Source organism: Lithobates pipiens, unplaced genomic scaffold, assembly GCF_037356315.1.
Source record: "Lithobates pipiens isolate NorthernLeopardFrog02 unplaced genomic scaffold, aLitPip1_a1.2 Scaffold_51, whole genome shotgun sequence".
NCBI classification, from domain to species: Eukaryota; Metazoa; Chordata; class Amphibia; order Anura; family Ranidae; genus Lithobates; species Lithobates pipiens.
In genome coordinates, this window is record NW_027507874.1 from 1796455 (window position 1) to 1819850 (window position 23396).

At 47.4% G+C, this 23396-nt stretch overlaps 1 long non-coding RNA gene across 1 annotated transcript in view; it reads right to left on the reverse strand.

Annotated features, from left to right (window-relative positions):
• The window catches only part of LOC143957090 (uncharacterized), a 49233-nt gene extending 30623 nt beyond the window's left edge, over window positions 1–18610 (reverse strand). Inside the window, exon 1 of the long non-coding RNA XR_013270055.1 lies at window positions 18457–18610. This is a non-coding gene — a long non-coding RNA (uncharacterized LOC143957090). The remainder of the gene's footprint in view (window positions 1–18456) is intronic.
• Window positions 18611–23396: the final 4786 nt, after the last annotated feature.

Sequence of the window (23396 nt, forward strand, 5' to 3'; positions counted from 1 at the left end):
TTCCTCAGCATTTAAATAGGCCGTCATCTTATTTCATGCTCAACCGTGCACCATCAAACGGGACCACTATTTCACAACTATAAGCCTCTGACATTGATGGTTCAGCCGACACGTTCAGCTGGCTAATGCTGTTCACATTTATAATGATGTGCTGCTTTCCATTCTCCGCAGAATGGGGTTCCTCAGCATTTAAATAAGCCGTCATCTTATTTCATGCTCGAAGGTGCACCATCAAACGGGACCACTATTTCTCTGCTTTAAGCCTCTGACATTGATGGCTCAGCCGACACGTTCAGCTGGCTGATGCCGTTCACATTTATAATGATGCGCTGCTTTCCATTCTCCGCAGAATGGGGTTCTTCAGCATTTAAATAGGCCGTCATCTTATTTCATGCTCGACCGTGCACCACCAAACGGGACCACTAGTTTACAACTTTAAGCCTCTGACATTGATAGCTCAGCCGACACGTTCAGCTGGCTGATACCGTTCACATTTATAATGATGTGCTGCTTTCCATTCTCCGCAGAATGGGGTTCCTCAGCATTTAAATAGGCCGTCATCTTATATCATGCTCGACCGTGCCCCATCAAACTGGACCACTAGTTCACAACTTTAAGCCTCTGATATTGATGGTTCAGCCGACACGTTCAGCTGGCTGATGCTGTTCACATTTATAATGTGCTGCTTTCCATTCTCCGCAGAATGGGGTTCCTCAGCATTTAAATAGGCCGTCATCTTATTTCATGCTCAACCGTGCACCATCAAACGGGACCACTAGTTCACAACTTTAAGCCTCTGACATTGATAGCTCAGCCGACACGTTCAGCTGGCTGATACCGTTCACATTTATAATGATGTGCTGCTTTCCATTCTCCGCAGAATGGGGTTCCTCAGCATTTAAATAGGCCGTCATCTTATTTCATGCTCGACCGTGCACCAAACGGGACCACTAGTTTACAACTTTAAGCCTCTGACATTGATGGCTCAGCCGACACGTTCAGCTGGCTGATGCCGTTCACATTTATAATGATGCGCTGCTTTCCATTCTCCGCAGAATGGGGTTCCTCAGCATTTAAATAGGCCGTCATCTTATTTCATGCTCAACCGTGCACCATCAAACAGGACCACTATTTATACGCTTTAAGCCTCTGACTTTGTTGGCTCAGCCGACACGTTCAGCTGGCTGATGCTGTTCACATTTATAATGTGCTGCTTTCCATTCCCCGCAGAATGGGGTTCCTCAGCATTTAAATAGGCCGTCATCTTATTTCATGCTCAACCGTGCACCATCAAACGGGACCACTATTTCACAACTATAAGCCTCTGACATTGATGGTTCAGCCGACACGTTCAGCTGGCTAATGCTGTTCACATTTATAATGATGTGCTGCTTTCCATTCTCCGCAGAATGGGGTTCCTCAGCATTTAAATAAGCCGTCATCTTATTTCATGCTCGAAGGTGCACCATCAAACGGGACCACTATTTCTCTGCTTTAAGCCTCTGACATTGATGGCTCAGCCGACACGTTCAGCTGGCTGATGCCGTTCACATTTATAATGATGCGCTGCTTTCCATTCTCCGCAGAATGGGGTTCCTCAGCATTTAAATAGGCCGTCATCTTATATCATGCTCGACCGTGCCCCATCAAACTGGACCACTAGTTCACAACTTTAAGCCTCTGACATTGATGGTTCAGCTGACACGTTCAGCTGGCTGATGCTGTTCACATTTATAATGTGCTGCTTTCCATTCTCCGCAGAATGGGGTTCCTCAGCATTTAAATAGGCCGTCATCTTATTTCATGCTCAACCGTACACCATCAAACGGGACCACTATTTCTCTGCTTTAAGCCTCTGACATTGATGGCTCAGCCGACACGTTCAGCTGGCTGATGCCGTTCACATTTATAATGATGCGCTGCTTTCCATTCTCCGCAGAATGGGGTTCCTCAGCATTTAAATAGGCAGTCATCTTATTTCATGCTCGACCGTGCACCAAACGGGACCACTAGTTTACAACTTTAAGCCTCTGACATTGATAGCTCAGCCGACACGTTCAGCTGGCTGATACCGTTCACATTTATAATGATGCGCTGCTTTCCATTCTCCGCAGAATGGGGTTCCTCAGCATTTAAATAGGCCGTCATCTTATTTCATGCTCAACCGTGCACCATCAAACAGGACCACTATTTATACAATTTAAGCCTCTGACATTGATGGCTCAGCCGACACGTTCAGCTGGCTGATGCTTTTCACATTTATAATGATGCGCTGCTTTCCATTCTCCGCAGAATGGTGTTCCTCAGCATTTAAATAGGCCGTCATCTTATTTCATGCTCAACCGTGCACCATCAAACAGGACCACTATTTATACGCTTTAAGCCTCTGACATTGATGGCTCAGCCGACACGTTCAGCTGGCTGATGCCGTTCACATTTATAATGATGCGCTGCTTTCCATTCTCCGCAGAATGGGGTTCCTCAGCATTTAAATAGGCCGTCATCTTATTTCATGCTCAACCGTGCACCAAACGGGACCACTATTTCACAACTTTAAGCCTCTGACATTGATGGTTCAGCCGACACGTTCAGCTGGCTGATGGTGTTCACATTTATAATGTGCTGCTTTTCATTCTCCACAGAATGGGGTTCCTCAGCATTTAAATAGGCCGTCATCTTATTTCATGCTCAACCGTGCACCATCAAACAGGACCACTAGTTCACAACATTAAGCCTCTGACATTGATGGCTCAGCCGACACGTTCAGCTGGCTGATACCGTTCACATTTATAATGATGTGCTGCTTTCCATTCTCCGCAGAATGGGGTTCCTCAGCATTTAAATAGGCCATCATCTTATTTCATGCTCGACCGTGCACCATCAAACGTGACCACTAGTTCTCCGCTTTGAGCCTCTGACAATGATGGCTCAGCCGACACGTTCAGCTGGCTGATGCCGTTCACATTTATAATGTGCTGCTTTCCATTCTCCGCAGAATGGGGTTCCTCAGCATTTAAATAGGCCGTCATCTTATTTCATGCTCAACCGTGCACCATCAAACAGGACCACTATTTATACGCTTTAAGCCTCTGACATTGATGGTTCAGCCGACACGTTCAGCTGGCTGATGCTGTTCACATTTATAATGATGTGCTGCTTTCCATTCTCCGCAGAATGGGGTTCCTCAGCAATTAAATAGTCCCTTTTCATTATGCTCGAGCATGCACCATCAGACGTGACCACTAGTTCCCAGATTTAAGCCTCTGATATGGATGGCTCAGCCGACACGTTCAGCTGGCTGATGCTTTTCACATTTATAATAATGCGCTGCTTTCCATTCTCCGCAGAATGGGGTTCCTCAGCATTTAAATAGGCCGTCATCTTATTTCATGCTCAACCGTGCACCATCAAACGGGACCACTATTTCTCTGCTTTAAGCCTCTGACATTGATGGCTCAGCCGACACGTTCAGCTGGCTGATGCCGTTCACATTTATAATGATGCGCTGCTTTCCATTCTCCGCAGAATGGGGTTCCTCAGCATTTAAATAGGCCGTCATCTTGTTTCATGCTCAACCGTGCACCATCAAGCGGGACCACTATTTCACAACTTTAAGCCTCTGACATTGATGGTTCAGCCGACACGTTCAGCTGGCTTATACCGTTCACATTTATAATGATGTGTTGCTTTCCATTCTCCGCAGAATGGGGTTCCTCAGCATTTAAATAGGCCATCATCTTATATCATGCTCGACCGTGCACCATCAAACTGGACCACTATTTATACGCTTTAAGCCTCGGACATTGATGGTTCAGCCGACACGTTCAGCTGGCTGATACCGTTCACATTTATAATGATGTGCTGCTTTCCATTCTCCGCAGAATGGGGTTCCTCAGCATTTAAATAGGCCATCATCTAATATCATGCTCGACCGTGCACCATCAAACGGGACCACTAGTTCACAACTTTAAGCCTCTGATATTGATGGTTCAGCCGACACGTTCAGCTGTCTGATGCTGTTCACATTTATAATGATGTGCTGCTTTCCATTCTCCGCAGAATGGGGTTCCTCAGCAATTAAATAGTCCCTTTTCATTATGCTCGAGCATGCACCATCAAACGTGACCACTAGTTCCCAGATTTAAGCCTCTGATATGGATGGCTCAGCCGACACGTTCAGCTGGCTGATGCTGTTCACATTTATAATGTGCTGCTTTCCATTCTCCGCAGAATGGAGTTCCTCAGCATTTAAATAGGCCGTCATCTTATTTCATGCTCGACCGTGCCCCATCAAACGGGACCTCTATTTCTCTGCTTTAAGCCTCTGACATTGATAGCTCAGCCGACACGTTCAGCTGGCTGATGCCGTTCACATTTATAATGATGCGCTGCTTTCCATTCTCCGCAGAATGGGGTTCCTCAGCATTTAAATAGGCCATCATCTTATTTCATGCTCGACCGTGCACCATCAAACGTGACCACTAGTTCTCCGCTTTGAGCCTCTGACAATGATGGTTCAGCCGACACGTTCAGCTGGCTGATGCTGTTCACATTTATAATGTGCTGCTTTCCATTCTCCGCAGAATGGGGTTCCTCAGCAATTAAATAGTCCCTTTTCATTATGCTCGAGCATGCACCATCAAACGTGACCACTAGTTCCCAGATTTAAGCCTCTGATATGGATGGCTCAGCCGACACGTTCAGCTGGCTGATGCCATTCACATTTATAATGATGCGCTGCTTTCCATTCTCCGCAGAATGGGGTTCCTCAGCATTTAAATAGGCCGTCATCTTATTTCATGCTCAACCGTGCACCATCAAACAAGACCACTATTTCTGCGCTTTAAGCCTCTGACATTGATGGCTCAGCCGACACGTTCAGCTGGCTGATGCTGTTCACATTTATAATGTGCTGCTTTCCATTCTCCGCAGAATGGGGTTCCTCAGCATTTAAATAGGCCGTCACCTTATTTCATGCTCATCCGTGCACCATCAAACAGGACCACTATTTATACGCTTTAAGCCTCTGACATTGATGGCTCAGCCGACACGTTCAGCTGGCTGATGCTGTTCACATTTATAATGTGCTGCTTTCCATTCTCCGCAGAATGGGGTTCCTCAGCATTTAAATAGGCCGTCATCTTATTTCATGCTCAACCGTGCACCATCAAACGGGACCACTATTTCACAACTTTAAGCCTCTGACATTGATGGTTCAGCCGACACGTTCAGCTGGCTGATGCTGTTCACATTTATAATGTGCTGCTTTCCATTCTCCATAGAATGGGGTTCCTCAGCATTTAAATAGGCCGTCATCTTATTTCATGCTCAACCGTGCACCATCAAACGGGACCACTAGTTCACAACATTAAGCCTCTGACATTGATGGCTCAGCCGACACGTTCAGCTGGCTGATACCGTTCACATTTATAATGATGTGTTGCTTTCCATTCTCCGCAGAATGGGGTTCCTCAGCATTTAAATAGGCCATCATCTTATATCATGCTCGACCGTGCACCATCAAACTGGACCACTATTTATACGCTTTAAGCCTCTGACATTGATGGTTCAGCCGACACGTTCAGCTGGCTAATGCCGTTCACATTTATAATGATGTGCTGCTTTCCATTCTCCGCAGAATGGGGTTCCTCAGCATTTAAATAGGCCATCATCTTATTTCATGCTCGACCGTGCACCATCAAACGTGACCACTAGTTCTCCGCTTTGAGCCTCTGACAATGATGGCTCAGCCGACATGTTCAGCTGGCTGATGCCGTTCACATTTATAATGATGCGCTGCTTTCCATTCTCCGCAGAATGGGGTTCCTCAGAAATTAAATAGTCCCTTTTCATTATGCTCGAGCATGCACCATCAAACGTGACCACTAGTTCCCAGATTTAAGCCTCTGATATGGATGGCTCAGCCGACACGTTCAGCTGGCTGATGCTTTTCACATTTATAATAATGCGCTGCTTTCCATTCTCCGCAGAATGGGGTTCCTCAGCATTTAAATAGGCCGTCATCTTATTTCATGCTCAACCGTGCACCATCAAACGGGACCACTAGTTCACAACTTTAAGCCTCTGACATTGATAGCTCAGCCGACACGTTCAGCTGGCTGATACCGTTCACATTTATAATGATGTGCTGCTTTCCATTCTCCGCAGAATGGGGTTCCTCAGCATTTAAATAGGCCGTCATCTTATATCATGCTCGACCGTGCCCCATCAAACTGGACCACTAGTTCACAACTTTAAGCCTCTGATATTGATGGTTCAGCCGACACGTTCAGCTGGCTGATGCTGTTCACATTTATAATGTGCTGCTTTCCATTCTCCGCAGAATGGGGTTCCTCAGCATTTAAATAGGCCGTCATCTTATTTCATGCTCAACCGTGCACCATCAAACAGGACCACTATTTATACAATTTAAGCCTCTGACATTGATGGCTCAGCCGACACGTTCAGCTGGCTGATGCTTTTCACATTTATAATGATGCGCTGCTTTCCATTCTCCGCAGAATGGTGTTCCTCAGCATTTAAATAGGCCGTCATCTTATTTCATGCTCAACCGTGCACCATCAAACAGGACCACTATTTATACGCTTTAAGCCTCTGACATTGATGGCTCAGCCGACACGTTCAGCTGGCTGATGCCGTTCACATTTATAATGATGCGCTGCTTTCCATTCTCCGCAGAATGGGGTTCCTCAGCATTTAAATAGGCCGTCATCTTATTTCATGCTCAACCGTGCACCAAACGGGACCACTATTTCACAACTTTAAGCCTCTGACATTGATGGTTCAGCCGACACGTTCAGCTGGCTGATGCTGTTCACATTTATAATGTGCTGCTTTTCATTCTCCACAGAATGGGGTTCCTCAGCATTTAAATAGGCCGTCATCTTATTTCATGCTCAACCGTGCACCATCAAACAGGACCACTAGTTCACAACATTAAGCCTCTGACATTGATGGCTCAGCCGACACGTTCAGCTGGCTGATACCGTTCACATTTATAATGATGTGCTGCTTTCCATTCTCCGCAGAATGGGGTTCCTCAGCATTTAAATAGGCCATCATCTTATTTCATGCTCGACCGTGCACCATCAAACGTGACCACTAGTTCTCTGCTTTGAGCCTCTGACAATGATGGCTCAGCCGACATGTTCAGCTGGCTGATGCCGTTCACATTTATAATGATGCGCTGCTTTCCATTCTCCGCAGAATGGGGTTCCTCAGCATTTAAATAGGCCGTCATCTTATTTCATGCTCGACCGTGCACCATCAAACGGGACCACTAGTTCACAACTTTAAGCCTCTGATATTGATGGTTCAGCCGACACGTTCAGCTGGCTGATGCTGTTCACATTTATAATGTGCTGCTTTCCATTCTCCGCAGAATGGGGTTCCTCAGCATTTAAATAGGCCGTCATCTTATTTCATGCTCAACCGTGCACCATCAAACAGGACCACTATTTATACGCTTTAAGCCTCTGACATTGATGGTTCAGCCGACACGTTCAGCTGGCTGATGCTGTTCACATTTATAATGATGTGCTGCTTTCCATTCTCCGCAGAATGGGGTTCCTCAGCAATTAAATAGTCCCTTTTCATTATGCTCGAGCATGCACCATCAGACGTGACCACTAGTTCCCAGATTTAAGCCTCTGATATGGATGGCTCAGCCGACACGTTCAGCTGGCTGATGCTGTTCACATTTATAATGTGCTGCTTTCCATTCTCCACAGAATGGGGTTCCTCAGCATTTAAATAGGCCGTCATCTTATTTCATGCTCGACCGTGCACAATCAAACGGGACCACTAATTCTCCGCTTTGAGCCTCTGACAATGATGGCTCAGCCGACACGTTCAGCTGGCTGATACCATTCACATTTATAATGATGCGCTGCTTTCCATTCTCCGCAGAATGGGGTTCCTCAGCATTTAAATAGGCCGTCATCTTATTTCATGCTCGACCGTGCACCATCAAACGGGACCACTAGTTCACAACTTTAAGCCTCTGACAATGATGGCTCAGCCGACACGTTCAGCTGGCTGATACCATTCACATTTATAATGATGCGCTGCTTTCCATTCTCCGCAGAATGGGGTTCCTCAGCATTTAAATAGGCCGTCATCTTATTTCATGCTCGACTGTGCACCATCAATCAGGACCACTGTTTCTCCGCTTTAAGCCTCTGACATTGGTGTCTCAGCCGACACGTTCAGCTGGCTGATGCTGTTCACATTTATAATGTGCTGCTTTCCATTCTCTGCAGAATGGGATTCCTCAGCATTTAAATAGGCCGTCATCTTATTTCATGCTCGACCGTGCACCATCAAACGTGACCACTACTTCTCCGCTTTGAGCCTCTGACATTGATGGCTCAGCCGACACGTTCAGCTGGCTGATACCGTTCACATTTATAATGATGCGCTGCTTTCCATTCTCCGCAGAATGGGGTTCCTCAGCATTTAAATAGGCCGTCATCTTATTTCATGCTCGACCGTGCACCATCAAAAGGGACCACTAGTTCACAACTTTAAGCCTCTGACATTGATAGCTCAGCCGACACGTTCAGCTGGCTGATACCGTTCTCATTTATAATGTAGTGCTGCTTTCCATTCTCCGCAGAATGGGGTTCCTCAGCATTTAAATAGGCCGTCATCTTAATTCATGCTCGACCGTGCACCATCAAACGTGACCACTAGTTCTCCGCTTTGAGCCTCTGACATTGATGGCTCAGCCGACACGTTCAGCTGGCTGATACCGTTCACATTTATAATGATGCGCTGCTTTCCATTCTCCGCAGAATGGGGTTCCTCAGCATTTAAATAGGCCGTCATCTTATTTCATGCTCGACCGTGCACCATCAAAAGGGACCACTAGTTCACAACTTTAAGCCTCTGACATTGATGGTTCAGCCGACACGTTCAGCTGGCTGATGCTGTTCACATTTATAATGATGTGCTGCTTTCCATTCTCCGCAGAATGGGTTTCCTCAGCATTTAAATAGGCCGTCATCTTATTTCATGCTCGACCGTGCACCATCAAACGGGACCACTAGTTCACAACTTTAAGCCTCTGATATTGATGGTTCAGCCGACACGTTCAGCTGGCTGATGCTGTTCACATTTATAATGTGCTGCTTTCCATTCTCCGCAGAATGGGGTTCCTCAGCATTTAAATAGGCCGTCATCTTATTTCATGCTCAACCGTGCACCATCAAACGGGACCACTATTTCTCTGCTTTAAGCCTCTGACATTGATGGCTCAGCCGACACGTTCAGCTGGCTGATGCCGTTCACATTTATAATGATGCGCTGCTTTCCATTCTCCGCAGAATGGGGTTCCTCAGCATTTAAATAGGCCGTCATCTTATTTCATGCTCGACCGTGCACCACCAAACGGGACCACTAGTTTACAACTTTAAGCCTCTGACATTGATAGCTCAGCCGACACGTTCAGCTGGCTGATACCGTTCACATTTATAATGATGCGCTGCTTTCCATTCTCCGCAGAATGGGGTTCCTCAGCAATTAAATAGGCCGTCATCTTATTTCATGCTCAACCGTGCACCATCAAACAGGACCACTATTTATACGCTTTAAGCCTCTGACATTGATGGTTCAGCCGACACGTTCAGCTGGCTGATGCCGTTCACATTTATAATGATGTGCTGCTTTCCATTCTCCGCAGAATGGGGTTCCTCAGCATTAAAATAGGCCATCATCTTATTTCATGCTCAACCGTGCACCATCAAACAGGAACACTATTTATACGCTTTAAGCCTCTGACATTGATGGTTCAGCCGACACGTTCAGCTGGCTGATGCCGTTCACATTTATAATGATGTGCTGCTTTCCATTCTCCGCAGAATGGGGTTCCTCAGCATTTAAATAGGCCGTCATCTTATATCATGCTCGACCGTGCCCCATCAAACTGGACCACTAGTTCACAACTTTAAGCCTCTGATATTGATGGTTCAGCCGACACGTTCAGCTGGCTGATGCTGTTCACATTTATAATGTGCTGCTTTCCATTCTCCGCAGAATGGGGTTCCTCAGCATTTAAATAGGCCGTCATCTTATTTCATGCTCAACCGTGCACCATCAAACGGGACCACTATTTCACAACTTTAAGCCTCTGACATTGATGGCTCAGCCGACACATCAGCTGGCTGATGCTGTTCACATTTATAATGTTCTGCTTTCCATTCTCCGCAGAATGGGGTTCCTCAGCATTTAAATAGGCCGTCATCTTATTTCATGCTTGACCGTGCACCATCAAACGGGACCACTAGTTTACAACTTTAAGCCTCTGACATTGATAGCTCAGCCGACACGTTCAGCTGGCTGATACCGTTCACATTTATAATGATGTGCTGCTTTCCATTCTCCGCAGAATGGGGTTCCTCAGCAATTAAATAGTCCCTTTTCATTATGCTCGAGCATGCACCATCAAACGTGACCACTAGTTCCCAGATTTAAGGCTCTGATATGGATGGCTCAGCCGACACGTTCAGCTGGCTGATGCTGTTCACATTTATAATGTGCTGCTTTCCATTCTCCGCAGAATGGAGTTCCTCAGCATTTAAATAGGCCGTCATCTTATTTCATGCTCAACCGTGCACCATCAAACGGGACCACTAGTTTACAACTTTAAGCCTCTGACATTGATAGCTCAGCCGACACGTTCAGCTGGCTGATACCGTTCACATTTATAATGATGTGCTGCTTTCCATTCTCCACAGAATGGGGTTCCTCAGCATTTAAATAGGCCATCATCTTATTTCATGCTCGACCGTGCACCATCAAACGGGACCACTAGTTCACAACTTTAAGCCTCTGATATTGATGGCTCAGCCGACACGTTCAGCTGGCTGATGCTGTTCACATTTATAATGTGCTGCTTTCCATTCTCCGCAGAATGGGGTTCCTCAGCATTTAAATAGGCCGTCATCTTATTTCATGCTCGACCGTGCCCCATCAAACGGGACCTCTATTTCTCTGCTTTAAGCCTCTGACATTGATAGCTCAGCCGACACGTTCAGCTGGCTGATGCCGTTCACATTTATAATGATGCGCTGCTTTCCATTCTCCGCAGAATGGGGTTCCTCAGCATTTAAATAGGCCATCATCTTATTTCATGCTCGACCTTGCACCATCAAACGTGACCACTAGTTCTCCGCTTTGAGCCTCTGACAATGATGGCTCAGCCGACACGTTCAGCTGGCTGATACCGTTCACATTTATAATGATGTGCTGCTTTCCATTCTCCGCAGAATGGGGTTCCTCAGCATTTAAATAGGCCGTCATCTTATTTCATGCTCGACCGTGCACCATCAAACGTGACCACTAGTTCTCCGCTTTGAGCCTCTGACAATGATGGTTCAGCCGACACGTTCAGCTGGCTGATGCTGTTCACATTTATAATGTGCTGCTTTCCATTCTCCGCAGAATGGGGTTCCTCAGCAATTAAATAGTCCCTTTTCATTATGCTCGAGCATGCACCATCAAACGTGACCACTAGTTCCCAGATTTAAGCCTCTGATATGGATGGCTCAGCCGACACGTTCAGCTGGCTGATGCCATTCACATTTATAATGATGCGCTGCTTTCCATTCTCCGCAGAATGGGGTTCCTCAGCATTTAAATAGGCCGTCATCTTATTTCATGCTCATCCGTGCACCATCAAACAGGACCACTATTTATACGCTTTAAGCCTCTGACATTGATGGCTCAGCCGACACGTTCAGCTGGCTGATGCTGTTCACATTTATAATGTGCTGCTTTCCATTCTCCGCAGAATGGGGTTCCTCAGCATTTAAATAGGCCGTCATCTTATTTCATGCTCAACCGTGCACCATCAAACGGGACCACTATTTCACAACTTTAAGCCTCTGACATTGATGGTTCAGCCGACACGTTCAGCTGGCTGATGCTGTTCACATTTATAATGTGCTGCTTTCCATTCTCCATAGAATGGGGTTCCTCAGCATTTAAATAGGCCGTCATCTTATTTCATGCTCAACCGTGCACCATCAAACGGGACCACTAGTTCACAACATTAAGCCTCTGACATTGTTGGCTCAGCCGACACGTTCAGCTGGCTGATACCGTTCACATTTATAATGATGTGTTGCTTTCCATTCTCCGCAGAATGGGGTTCCTCAGCATTTAAATAGATCATCATCTTATTTCATGCTCGACCGTGCACCATCAAACGTGACCACTAGTTCTCCGCTTTGAGCCTCTGACAATGATGGCTCAGCCGACATGTTCAGCTGGCTGATGCCGTTCACATTTATAATGATGCGCTGCTTTCCATTCTCCGCAGAATGGGGTTCCTCAGAAATTAAATAGTCCCTTTTCATTATGCTCGAGCATGCACCATCAAACGTGACCACTAGTTCCCAGATTTAAGCCTCTGATATGGATGGCTCAGCCGACACGTTCAGCTGGCTGATACCGTTCACATTTATAATGATGTGCTGCTTTCCATTCTCCGCAGAATGGGGTTCCTCAGCATTTAAATAGGCCGTCATCTTATTTCATGCTCAACCGTGCACCATCAAACGGGACCACTAGTTCACAACATTAAGCCTCTGACATTGATGGCTCAGCCGACACGTTCAGCTGGCTAATGGCGTTCACATTTATAATGATGTGCTGCTTTCCATTCTCCGCAGAATGGGGTTCCTCAGCATTTAAATAGGCCGTCATCTTATTTCATGCTCGACCGTGCACCATCAAACGGGACCACTAGTTCACAACTTTAAGCCTCTGATATTGATGGTTCAGCCGACACGTTCAGCTGTCTGATGCTGTTCACATTTATAATGTTGTGCTGCTTTCCATTCTCCGCAGAATGGGGTTCCTTAGCATTTAAATAGGCCATCATCTTATTTCATGCTCGACCGTGCACCATCAAACGGGACCACTAGTTCACAACTTTAAGCCTCTGACATTGATGGTTCAGACGACACGTTCAGCTGGCTGATGCTGTTCACATTTATAATGTGCTGCTTTCCATTCTCCGCAGAATGGGGTTCCTCAGCATTTAAATAGGCCGTCATCTTATTTCATGCTCAACCATGCACCATCAAACAGGACCACTATTTATACGCTTTAAGCCTCTGACATTGATGGCTCAGCCGACACATCAGCTGGCTGATGCTGTTCACATTTATAATGTGCTGCTTTCCATTCTCCGCAGAATGGGGTTCCTCAGCATTTAAATAGGCCGTCATCTTATTTCATGCTTGACCGTGCACCATCAAACGGGACCACTAGTTTACAACTTTAAGCCTCTGACATTGATAGCTCAGCCGACACGTTCAGCTGGCTGATACCGTTCACATTTATAATGATGTGCTGCTTTCCATTCTCCGCAGAATGGGGTTCCTCAGCAATTAAATAGTCCCTTTTCATTATGCTCGAGCATGCACCATCAAACGTGACCACTAGTTCCCAGATTTAAGCCTCTGATATGGATGGCTCAGCCGACACGTTCAGCAGGCTGATACCGTTCACATTTATAATGTGTTGCTTTCCATTCTCCACAGAATGGAGTTCCTCAGCATTTAAATAGGCCATCATCTTATTTCATGCTCGACCGTGCACCATCAAACGTGACCACTAGTTCTCAACTTTAATCCTCTGACATTGGTGGCTCGGCCGACACATTCAGCTAGCTGATGTTGCTACAAGGCTGTATTTATGACCCAGTCCTCAACCCTCCTCCTTTCTCAGCATGGACTTGGGACCGGCCACGGTGGAGTTAACAAAAGCACTGTACACTGAAAATATGATCCCCTCTCCATATTCTTTGCCATCTTTGTCCATCTCATCCCACAGCACTCTACTTGTCCATTTTCTTTTATGCTCAAGTGTGCACCATCACATGGGACGATTAGTTCTCAACTTTAAGCCTCTGACATCGATGGCTCAGCTGACACCTTCAGCTGGCTGATGCTCTTCACAATTATAATCATGTGATAATAAATTGGTGATATTTCCACGGTATCAGTGAATAAATAATTTATAGAAGCAAATTAGTCACTGTAATTACATATAGTGTATAGAAATGTGGAAGTGAAGTGACGCTGCATTGCTAATACTGATAGAAATATATACAGATAGTGAGGTTTTTATATACATATAAAAGCATAATTAAATTCAGTGATAATTTACCAATTCAATATAAGTCAATTACAAGAAACCCAATTCTTTAAGTAAATGAATATACATATATATATATATATATATATATATATATATATATATATATATATATATATATATATATACACACACAATAATACATTCATAATCCTCCAAGTATTAAAGAAATGTTCCATAATTCTTCAAAATTACAAATAAACATAATATCAACAGAGGCGGTCTGACCATTCAGTCATTAGGACGCCGACCGAGGGCCCGCGGCCAGTAGGGGGCCCGTGAGAAGCTCCTGTCTGAACCAGTGTGCCGAGGGATCAGGGCTGTTAGATGAGCCCAATCCCCTGCCGAACTGTACATCAGCACTGTGAGAAGCTTGTCAGCCTCAAAAGTGGACGTAAAGGGCAGGGGAGTGTGCTGTGCTCTCTGCTTCCCCCTACAGTGCAGTACCCGGCTGAATGAAGAAGCTGGAAAGGAACAGTACGGTGCTAAAAGCTAGATTCGTTTTAAAAGGGCTTTATTCATGTGTCTTTGCATGTGTGTCTGTATGTGTGTGTGCGTGTGTCTGTATGTATGCATGTATGTGTATGCATGTGTCTGTGTGTGCGTGTGTATGTGTCTTTATGTGTGTATGTGCATATGTATGTATGCCTGTATGCATGTATGTGTAGGCATGTGTGTGTGTCTATGTGTCTGTATGAGTGTGTGTGTGCATGTGTCTGTATGTGTGTGCATGTGTCTGTATGTATGTGTATGCATGTGTCTGGATGTGTGTGTATGTGTGTGTGTATGTGTCTGTATGTGTGTGTGCATGTGTCTGTATTTGTGTGCATGTATATCTGTATGTATGTGTATGCATGTGTATACACGTGTCTGTATGTATGTATGTGTGTGCATGTGTCTGTATGTATGTGTATGCATGTGTGTACACGTGTCTGTATGTATGTATGTGTATGCATGTGTGTACACGTGTCTATATGTATGTGTGTGCATGTGTCTGTATGTATGTGTATGCATTTGTTTTGTATGTGTGTGCCTGTGCATGTGTCTGTATGTGTGTGCGTGTGTCTGTTAGAGTTGGGCGATTTAAAAAAAAAATCTGCAATTAAAAAAAAAAAAAAAAAAATTCAAAACGAGTTTTTTTTTTTTTTTGATGGACAACGCGACGGTCCCGAGGAGCTGCGGGCAGGAGTTTTTAGGCAAGGCCGTAGCTTCGGCCTAGTCTGCGGCGTCCAGCCTCGCGGACTAGGCCAAAGCCGCGGCCGCGCCTAAAAACTCCTGCCCGCAGCTTCTCAGGACCGGCACAGTGTCAGCGCCAGTCCTGGTGAAATTTAAAAAAAAATTAAATAAAAAAAAAAAATCGAAAAAATAGATTTGCCGAAATTTTGAATCGATTTGGCCTCTCCACCCGATTCAAGATTTAAATTGATTTTTTCCCCAGCCCTAGTGTCTGTCTGTATGTATATATGTGTGTGCATGTTTCTGTACGTGTCTGTATGCATGTGTCTGTATGTGTGTGTGTGCATGTGTGTATGTGCCTGCATGTGTGTGCATGTGTCTGTGTGTATGTTACATTTAATCCTGCCCCCCCCTATTCTTGTACCATCAGAACTGCTTTTGTAGAGCTTGTGTGTGAAAGCAGCCAGGACTGCTGCTCCTCTGAAAAGCAGGTCATGCACATATCGCTTTTTAGAGGCATTTGAAAGGCAGTAAAGAGGCATTATGTTGCCTCCTCAACACCTGTTTTAAGCCCGTAAATTCAGCATCACTATACCGCAACTGTGCAACCCCGACAGTTGCGGGGTAATTGCAGTGCAGGCCCATTCACCCTGGGTATACCTCCAGCTGCAGCCACAGCATGTGTACACCCCCAGCTGCTCCCTCTGCAGCTAAAGGGGGAGAAGTTGGGAGTTGTAAAAACAGCTTAACCATGTGGTTTTACTGCCCCCTTCAACCTGACATATGAACAAGCCATTGGTTCACATCTGTGTTGCTGTGTGTAGGGCAGCCTATTCATTTCAATGGGCTTCCCTACCCACAAAAATGCTTTTTTTTTTTAATTGCACTGCACCAAAAGAACCTCACGTTTTCCAATGTGTGGGGTACCATTAAGAATTAACGGTACCCCTAAAGAGCAGAGCATTCGTCTGTGTGTCGGGAACGAGAGCAACAAAGGCAAGAGAATTTTTGTTGGGCCGTGTATTAGTGCTCGGACAGACACACTCAGACCGAATTTTAATGGTTCAAAGAATGTCAGGAAAAACGAGCGGCCCTCGCGCATGTTCACTTCGTCAAATCTGGCCCTCTTTGAAAAAAGTTTGGACACCCCTGTCCTAAGAGATGCTGCTAGCAGTGCTGCGGTGGAACTTTCAGGGTCGCTGCAGTCGACTAGGCCCTGCCATTCTGCCGCTGTGGGGGGGAGGGGGCAAGACACAGCATACCCCCCCGCACCTCTGGCTTTCAGTTTGGGATGCAGTGGTGGGAGGTGGCGATCGGCAGCTCTATGGTGCTCACACCATCTCCCTGGGGCTTGTATTTCTCCATCAGAGTGTATAGAGTGGAGAGAGGAGGGGCCTCTGACCCGGGCAGCTGCAAGTTTCACTCTTCAGTGTACAAGTGAGTCGCTCTGCTTGTACGTTGTTGCCAACTGCTGCCCGGGTCAGAGGCCCCTCCCCTCTCCACTGTACAGAATCAGGAAGAGAACTACAAGCCCCAGGGAGATCCCGCGGTCCACAAGCACCATAGAGCTGCTGATCGCCATCTCCCACCTCCCCCTGTGCTGGGGGTTGGAGGTACACAGACAGCCAGGCACAGAGGAACCTCTGGGGGGGGGTTAAGTTTGGGAACCCTGATGTATGGGGGGGGGCTCTCTGGGGGCCCTGATGTAAGGGGGGGCTCTCTGGGGTCCCTGATGTAAGGGGGGGCTCTCTGGGGACCCTGATGTAAGGGGGGCTCTCTGGGGACCCTGATGTATGGGGGGCTCTCTGGGGACCCTGATGTAGGGGGGCTCTCTGGGGACCCTGATGTATGGGGGGCTCTCCGGGGACCCTGATGTAAGGGGGGCTCTCCGGGGACCCTGATGTAAGGGGGGCTCTCTGGGGACCCTGATGTATGGGGGGGCTCTCTGGGGACCCTGATGTATGGGGCGGCTCTCTGGGGACCCTGATGTATGGGGGGGCTCTCTGGGGGCCCTGATGTATGGGTGGTTCTCTGTGGACCCTGATGTAAGGGGGGGCTCTCTGGGGACCCTGATGTAGGGGGGCTCTCTGGGGACCCTGATGTAAGGGGGGCTCTCTGGGGACCCTGATGTATGGGGGGGCTCTCCGGGGACCCTGATGTAAGGGGGGCTCTCTGGGGACCCTGATGTATGGGGGGGCTCTCTGGGGACCCTGATGTATGGGGGGGCTCTCTGGGGACCCTGATGTATGGGGGGGCTCTCTGGGGGCCCTGATGTATGGGTGGTTCTCTGTGGACCCTGATGTAAGGGGGGGCTCTCTGGGGACCCTGATGTAAGGGGGGCTCTCTGGGGACCCTGATGTAAGGGGGGCTCTCCGGGGACCCTGATGTATGGGGGGGCTCTCTGGGGACCCTGATGTATGGGGGGCTCTCTGGGGACCCTGATGTAAGGGGGCTCTCTGGGGACCCTGAAATAAGGAGGGGGTCAGGGTCTCTCTGGGGACCCTGATGTATGGGGGGTTCTCTGTGGACACTGATGTAAGGGGGGCTCTCTGGGGACCCTGATGTAAGGGGGGCTCTCTGGGGATCCTGACGTAAGGGGGGGCTCTCCGGGGACCCTGACTTAAGGGGGGGCTTGTTTACATCGCCATACCACTGTTCGGCCTCTGTTGGAAACAAACAATCATCAGGGGCCCGGTGGACATCGGGGTCCGCTGAAGCAGCTGATTAGCTCTCGGTGTCTCTAATCACAGCAGCAGCGAGTCAAAACAGCGCTCAGATCCACAAGTGCAGAATCAAGTACCTGTACATCATTCTGCTCACAGGAGACGCAGCCCCACAGTTAATATACGTGGTTAATGTGAGTTTATTTTTCTTACCTCTTTAAACATTTATTTTGAACATACAGTTCCCACCTCTTTCTAGCCAAAGCCCCACCCCCTTCAATCCCATGTGTTTGTTAGTTTAGCAGGATGTGATCGCTCAGTCCCGCCCATTCTCCTGAACACACCAATCTGGTTTCAATATGTACCGGGTAGGCGGAGCAGTTACGCCTCTAGTTTAAACCGGCCCCGCCCCTGTCGTCCTATCTCCTACCTTTTGCTGTATTGTGGGATGTCCTTTGCCTCATTAAAGATGTCCGCTCCTACCTCCTAATGCTTCCTGCCACCTATTCTGTACTTGTACATAGTAATCTGGGATCACGCTGTTACATTGGACGGAGCGCAGACACACTGAACCGCTCCTGTGGGCGGCTTGCTGCATACTAATTCCTCTCTGAGCTCAGCGCGTTTATAACGGCTCTGCCCCTCTGTGACGTCACTCGCTTACTACAGTCTCGCTCGAGGCCCCGCCCCTCTCCGGAGCTGGCTCCGCCCCCAATCCTATCCTCCGCCGTTGTGTGTAGAATATTTAACCGTTTCATGACTACGCCTATTTTTGACATTTGGTGTTTACAAGTTAAAACCCATATTTTTTGCTAGAAAATTACTTGGAACCCCCAAACATTATATATATAATTTTTTTAGCAGAGACTCTAGAGAATAAAACGGTGATTGTTGCAATATTTTATGTCACACAGTATTTGTGCAGCAGTGTTTTAAACACCACTTTTTGGGAAAAGGGACACTTTTATGAATTAAAAAAAAAAATGAAACAGTAAAATTAGCCCAAATGTTTTGCATAATGTGAAAGATAATGTTACGCCGAGTAAATAGATACCAAATATGTCACACTTTATAATTGCACGCACTCGTGGAATGACGACATAGGTGACGCTTAAATTTTTTTTCCGATTACCAGGTTAGAGTTAGAGTTACAGAGGAGGTCTAGTGCTAGAATTATTGCTCTCACTCTGACGAACGTGGCGATACTTCACATGTGTGATTTGAACACCGTTTACACATGCGGTTAATTTTTTATTTTCTCTTATTTATTTTAATATTAATAAATTGTTTAAAAAAAAATAAAAATGATGTCGCTTCCGTGTTTACAATTACGGCTTCATTCCAGTCCCTCCCTAGATGCCGGAGGCATCGGATGTGCGATCGGTGCTCCCCGCTTGAACGGGAGCCCCGGTAAGAGCGGCGGGAGGCGGGACGTCCCCTCCCACTCCTCCGGCATAACAGCCGAGCGGCTTTTAGCCGTATTGGTTGTTATGGCTGGAAAGCCAATCGCCGGCTCTGAAAAACAGTACCGGGATGATGCCTGCAGGTGCGGGCATCATCCCGGTATAACCCCCGGAAGCCGACTACGCACATCTGCGTACGCTCGTTGGCAAAGGGTTAAACATAATTAACCTAAAGTGAAAGCACAGTGCTGTGCTCTTTGTCTCCCCCTACAGTGCAGTACCGGGCAGAAAGAGCCAAGGTAAAGGTCTGCCATTTTTTATCACTATCTATCTACTGTATGTGTGCATGTATGTATGCATGTACAGTATGTATGTGAGTGTGCATGTGTTTATCAGTGGCGGTGTGTTCATAAGAGCGCACAGGTGCCGCCCCCTCTCTCCAGCCACCCAATCTATGAACAATAGATAGATTCATGAATAGCATGGCCACCACTGCCACCCCCATATTTAGGCGTCTAAACCCTTTTCCGGCACCTGAATTACAGTGGCGGGGGGTGTTTTTTGAAGCACCTGATTAGGGCCATAGGCTCTAATAGGCTTCAAAATTGGTGAACTGTGAGTGCCGTGCTTGACGCACACAGCCCACCCAGGTGTGTTAGAAAATAAATTAATATTCACTTTCCTAGCACTAAAACCGCCTTCCCGCCAATTATGTGTGCGGGTCTTTTACCCGTCGCCTGATAGGCGACAAATAGCTGCGCCTATCGTTTCAGCCAATCAGGAGGAGAGAATGAGAGATGAGTTCGGCAGGAGACACATGGAGGACCCCGCTCATGGCCGTTACTCGCTGCCCCGCAGAGACAGGGTAAGTGCCGGGCAGTGCAAGGGGGACAAACGGAGGGGGATTTACAGTGGTGGCATTTAATGGGCACAGTGGCGGCATTTGATGGGCACAGCGGTTGCAATGGATGGGTTTCTTTCAGTTTGTTTACGCTCCGCCTAAAAATTTTGAGCAGCAGCCGCCACTGGTTTAAATGTGCATGCATATGTGTGTGTACCATTTTATGTACCGTATTTATCGGTGTATAACACGCGCTGGCGTATAACACACACCCCAAGTTTAGGAGGGAATTTTAAGGAAAAAAACTTTTAGGAGGGAAATTTAAGGAAAAAAAAAACAACTTACATTTAAATGCCCATCAATGCAGCCTTATCAGTGTCCATCTGAAGCCTTGTCAGTGTCATTTGCAGCCTTGTCATGCAGCCTGTCCATCATTGCAGCCTTGTCATGCAGCCTGTCCGTCATTGCAGCCTTGTCATGCAGCCTGTCCGTCATTGCAGCCTTGTCATGCAGCCTGTCCGTCATTGCAGCCTTGTCATGCAGCCTGTCCGTCATTGCAGCCTTGTCATGCAGCCTGTGTGTCATGCAGCCTTGTGCATCTTTGTCCCCTCAGTGATAATGTCAGCTTTTATTTTTAAAAATGGCGCCGCCAAGATGTCCTGTGTATCTTGGCGGCGCCCGGTAGTTCTCGGCCGCCTTTGGCCATACTCGGCCGTACTCGGCGGCTTTTGCCCACCTTCGGCCGTACTTGCCCGCTCTTGGCCCTCCTCGGCGGTTTTCGGCCGCCGAGAACGGCCGAAGGTGGCTGAAAGCCGGGAGAAGGGCCGAAAGCAGTTGAGAGCCCAAAAATCACGGAGAAATCACGGAGGATCTGCGTATAACACGCACCCACAATTTTTCCCTGATTTTAAGGGGAAAAAGGTGTGTGTTATACGCCTATAAATACGGTATGCGCTTTTAATCCTGAACCGCTATATGTGTGCAATTAGAACCTATATTTGTCGTTTTTTTTTTTTATTTCTTGTTTGTTTTTTGCTTGTTCATAGTACCAGCAACTAAATGCTGTTCCTCCGAAAAGTGATCCATGCTCAGATTGCTTTTCAGAGGCATTTGACAGCCGGTAAAGAGGCAATATGTTGCCTACTGACCACCTGTTTTAACCCCTTAAATGCAGCATCACTATCAGGGTGGTTTCAGTGTAGCCCCCTTCACCTAGGGGTGTACTTCAGGGGTGCCCTGACTGAAAAAGGTTGAGAAACACAGACATAGAGGAACCCATCTCTCCATTTTCCTCCTGCAGCTGCCGAATGCCTGTGGGAGGGAGAGGAGAAGCAGTGGGGAAATGGAGTAATCGATTCCTTTATATGCAGCCACCCACTTGTGACCAGCACCGGGTTCGGAGAAAAGAGCCCTGTCCGGGGGTCAGGGGGGCCTTTCATGGTTTCTTGCATCGGGGTCCTGAAGGTTCTAGTTACGCCTCTGACATAAGGAATAATGTAATCACCGCCTGGTATAGTATAACACAATGATCTGGTTGTGGGATTAATTTGTAAGGCACTTTGGTTTCCCTTCATCCCTTATAATATATGGCCGACATGGCTTCAGAAGTGTAGCCTTTTCTCTGGGAATCCTTTAGTAGCCCGTCTCCGCCCGTCTCCTCCCTCGTCTCCACCCTCCTGGTGGTTACAGAGCACGTTGCTTTATAAGCATTAGTTTGGTGGGCGTGCTTTGCTTCCCAGGCTCCTCCCCCTACACTCTCCTCATGGCTGCGGCTGACGGGGACAGTTCTCTGTATCCCATCGCCGTCCTCATCGATGAGCTGCGGAATGAGGAGGTGCAGCTGAGGAGCCATGATACTACTACCACCCCCAGCTGAGGGCAGTGCAGGCCCTCACAGTGTCTGTATAGGGGCCCTTACCCCGAGGGGGGGTCCTTCACCTTCTATTCCTGAAGAGGAAGTGTAACATTGGAGGGGGGGCCCTGAGGTAGAGGGGCCCCTCCTGGTATCAGTATGGAGGAGGAGGGGCCCTTACCATGTATTATGACAGTGTATTGGCCCCTGACCATAAAGGGGGCCCTCAGTCTGCAGGCATGAAGTGGAGGGGCCCTACAGTGGTTAATAAAAGGGGTCCCTCATGGAGTCAGTATGGGGGGTTCTTACCTTTTTAAGAATAAAAATATGATTGCCTCATCTGTATAGGGGGAGCCTGAGGTCATGGCCCCTCAATGTCAGTATGGAGGAGGGGGGCCCCTGTACCCTGAAAAGTGTATTGGCCCCTGACCATCAACGGGACCCTCAGTCTGCAGGCTTGAAGTGGAGGGACCCTACAGTGGTTAATTTGAGTGGACCTTACCCTGTTAGACAAAAGAGGGTGACTTTGACAATAAAAGGGGTCCTGAGGTGGAGGGGCCCCTCACAGTGTCGGTATGGGGGGGCCCTTACTTTGTAGGGTTTAAAAGCATGTTCCCCTAAACAGTATTGGGGTAGACCTGAAGTCACAAACTCACAGGTTCCTGACAGTGTCAGCATGGAGGTGGAGGGGCCCTCACAGTGGTTATTTTGAAGGGGCCTGTAGGACAAATTAGGAGGAGGGGTCCCTCGCAATTCTTAGGCCTTGTTCTGGAGCTTTAAGCAGTAAGGGCCCCTGACAGTGCACAGTAAAGGGAGCCTTTACCATGTATGCCTGAGGAGGGGCCCCTGAAAGAATGCTCTGAGCCCACCCCCTATGATGAATACCATCTGGGGCCCCTTTATATCAGGATTAAAGTGTATGGTATCTGAGATGATGTTGCCCTTTAAGCCTGAGAACGAGGGGCCCCTGAATGTATGCACTGAGCTCCCCCCAACATGATTAGAACTATCAGGGGCCTCTTTTTATTAGACATAAAACATACGGGACTCAATGCTGAGTGCAATGTGGGAGGACGTTACCCTTTAAGCCTGAGAAGGAGGGGCCCCGATAGTAAGCAGGGTGGGGGGCCATTTTTTTTAGAATTGGGTAATGTTTTAGAAATGTCACTTCCTGTCCCAGAGACACAACAGGAAGTGAGAGGAATCTCTCCTCCCATTAGTTGTCACCAGAACGTGTGTCCCCCATTGGAAGATTTCCTTTTGCCTCCTGCTGT